At 38.7% G+C, this 3,364-nt stretch overlaps 1 pseudogene; it reads right to left on the bottom strand.

The window, feature by feature from the left end:
* Positions 1-651: 651 nt before the first annotated feature.
* On the bottom strand, positions 652-3,364 carry LOC131769251 (uncharacterized; annotated as a pseudogene).

The following is a 3,364-nucleotide window of genomic DNA, read 5'->3' as shown; positions in this document are numbered from 1 at the left end:
CTAACTCCTGAAGATAATATATTTTAATTTTGTAGGCTTTTTAATTTAATTTAGGATCATGTTAAATCAATTGCATGTGCATGTTACAGATATAAGTTTATATAAAAGTTCGTAAGGCGTATTTGAACATATTCGTATGATAGCTTACGCATACAAGCCATAAATCATTACTTAACTACTACTACAGCCCAATTTTGTTCCTGTTTTCAAAAGGGAGCCAGGATTGCTTTAGCTTTGCATTTTGGTATAGAAAACTTGGGCTAATCTCCTACCTATGCAATGCAAAGCTAAAAACAATGACAGATTACAACGGTTTGCTTATTTCACTTTTAATTCTTAATAGTTCCTGTGATATCATATTTTGTTCTGATTGGCTGTCTATATTGTTTCGGTTTGACAACACTCTTTGAAAAAGCATTCTATCAACGTCATACTACCAAACATCTTATGGGAAGCGGCTGTAACGAGATTCAAAAGCAATTTCTTCGATTTAAGAAAAATTTTCCGAGAAACCAAAAGTCTATGTTTAAAAAAACAAAACAAAAAGCAGCCACAACCAATAAAAGACAGAATCCTTAAAGAAAAACAAAAACTTAATCTAATACTCACAACTCATTCTAGTTTAAGTAGATTATTGGAACTTAGAATAACCTATTCATGTTTAACCCCAAACCAGTATTGCTTTGTTGAAGGATCCGAAGAGGAGCAGCGGTGATTCGTATTTATCGCTCCGGAATGATACTGTCCAAAATTATTTTCGTTGTTAACTGCTCCTGGTGACCCATCAAAATCGCATTCGTTTTCCTTGCTTTTGAAACTGTTCACGAACCAACCACCATAAAGATCCATCTTGTGTAGGCGGTGCAATCAGAACAGTTAATTCCACGGATGTTAATGTACTCAAACAGTTTGCAATCTCCACCCCAGTCCCCGAATTTGTCATGACCTGCCAGAACAACGCGTGCGTAGTCCGTATACTGCAGGCCATCTGCAGGTAAGTTGCATGTTACTCTCAGATGTGTGGAGTGATTTGAGAGAGACTGAATATGTGATAAGGAAAGGCGATAAGAGTTCCAGTCCGGTTCATTGTTATTGTCATTCACAGGGAAATCCGTGCCAAACCCCTTATCCTTATATGTGGCCTTATTGGTGATGGATAAGGACTGTATCAGTGCCCATACAAAGCCAGGTTCTGACTGCAAGTCATAGTAAATAGAAAACGGTTTATTGGCTGAATCAAAAATACCGTATTTTTCTGATTCTGCGGCTCCGTTGTTAGCGATCTCTTTGCAGTTTCTCAGTGGATGTGTAGTCTTACCACAACGCTTACCAGTGTATTTGTAAGAACAGGTGCAGTTTAACCTGGGGCTGTGGTTCTCACAAATCTCCTGACATACTCCCCCGTTGAGGCTGGGATTCTGGCTGCAGCATCTATTAACGCAGCGATGTATCCCTGGAATGTAGCTTTCTCCACCCTAAGGTGGGTGGGGGGGGGCAGACGTACAAAAAAGAATTGGTCTAAGCTTGCCTATACCAAGTTATGGATGCACGCGGGAACTAAGTTTTAAGAGCACGAGAGAAGCGTAAGAGTTGCCTGAGTGCTCTTCAAACTTCCCAAGTCCGTCCATAACTCGATACACGCACAGCTAAAGCGTGAACAAATTTCGTTATAACATAGCATGCAGACACAAGTTGTGCTCGAAAGAAAAGAGTTTATTACAACTTTGTCGGATTTACCAGGTAATCGTGTTCTACCCGAAAACTATGAATAAATGACAGGTAAAAGCGCCCAAGAAATATTTTGAGACCAAATCTTTATTCAAAGAATCGTAAATTTTCTGCTCTAAAAGCAAAAAAATTACTAACTAAAAATTGTTTAGCTTTGATCTAAAAAATCTGAAAATCGTACGATTTCTAAAACAAAATCTCCTATTAAACAAAACTTTGGTACATATCGACGCTTCAAAATAATATTTTCCGTTCTAATGAAGAGTTTCCAGCGTCGCAAAGCCTCAGTTGAAGTCAGAAAACTTAGTTCTGTTCCATAATTCTCATCGCGTTTGTGAATAATCTATTGTCAACTCCGAAACTAATTACGTCGCTCGAAGAGCTACATGCTCACTGTTTTTTTCGAAACGAGTCTTATTCAGCATATTTTGTTTTCATTTTGAGCTACAAAGGTCTATCTCAAGCGGGACAGAACGGAAAAACAATCTTCAGTGATAGTTTTGAATTCTCGAGGCTGAACTAAACGGGACTTTTAGCCGAAGTGAAAATGCACTCTTCATGTTATGGATGCAGCGACGAGCACCAAATATACATTCAGTAATTTGTTATATATTTAAACTTTTCCGTAAACAGTCATACGACAAAAACATGCTGTTGTATTCGGCGCGTGGGTAACAACCGCCCAATTGTATCCCGGTCGGATAATAGACAATTTTATCAACAACTAACGATTCTATCTCTCACCTTCACCGTGTAGCTTCTCACCAAGTCAAAATAATATCCTCCTTGACTCCATTTCATCGCCGCTGGCTCCATGTCTTTGTTAGCGTCGTTGAGCTCACAGTTATTTTCTTTAGACAGAGGGAAATAATTCATGAATACACACAGGCAGTCATCTTTGCACTTCAAGTGACACTGGGTGGCGCTGTGGACTGTTAATCTTTGAAACACGTGACCCTCAAGAATGTGATTATAGACGACATCCTCATCGATAACAAACTTGAAGTTTTGACAATTTACTGTTGGCTGCGCCTCTTTGGTGTGAGTGAGCTGAGATACCAACAACATCGTTTGTAGATAGCGAAGAACACTCACGATGGACCTTAAAAACGTACAAATGAGATGGTTATCTTAATTCCATAATTATACCGAGGCATTTAAAATTTAGTTAGGAGCAATCGGAGTCTACTTAGAAAAAAAGGCAAAAAATCGTGAATAGGTACGTGATCGTACTATGGTGTAAACGCGACTCGACCTCAGGTTACGATCAAGATCTTAACCAGCGTCTTAAAATGTTTCCTTCGTTTGACGCGAAAGTGATTACGTAGTGCTTATTAAGAAATGGACCATTGTTCTCCAGGATCGAATATCTCGATGACAGATTAAATAACTAATATAAAAAATTGGCCGAGATTGAAATGGAAATCTGAGGTACAGTGTGCATGGCGCACCAGATATATTTTGCTGTGTTGATGGTAGAAAAAAGTGACTTATCGAATAAGTCATGACGCATGAGTCTTGTTCAATCAACGGAGTAGAAACAAATTGCATGTTGTCTCTTCTCTCCAGTAGTTCAGTAACAAACTTTTGGTTTTAACTGAGTACCATCTCACTGCACTAACCTTAAAATGTCCAT

Source organism: Pocillopora verrucosa, chromosome 7 (assembly GCF_036669915.1).
Source record: "Pocillopora verrucosa isolate sample1 chromosome 7, ASM3666991v2, whole genome shotgun sequence".
Taxonomy (NCBI): domain Eukaryota; kingdom Metazoa; phylum Cnidaria; class Anthozoa; order Scleractinia; family Pocilloporidae; genus Pocillopora; species Pocillopora verrucosa.
This window is presented reverse-complemented; position numbering and strand designations above follow the sequence as displayed.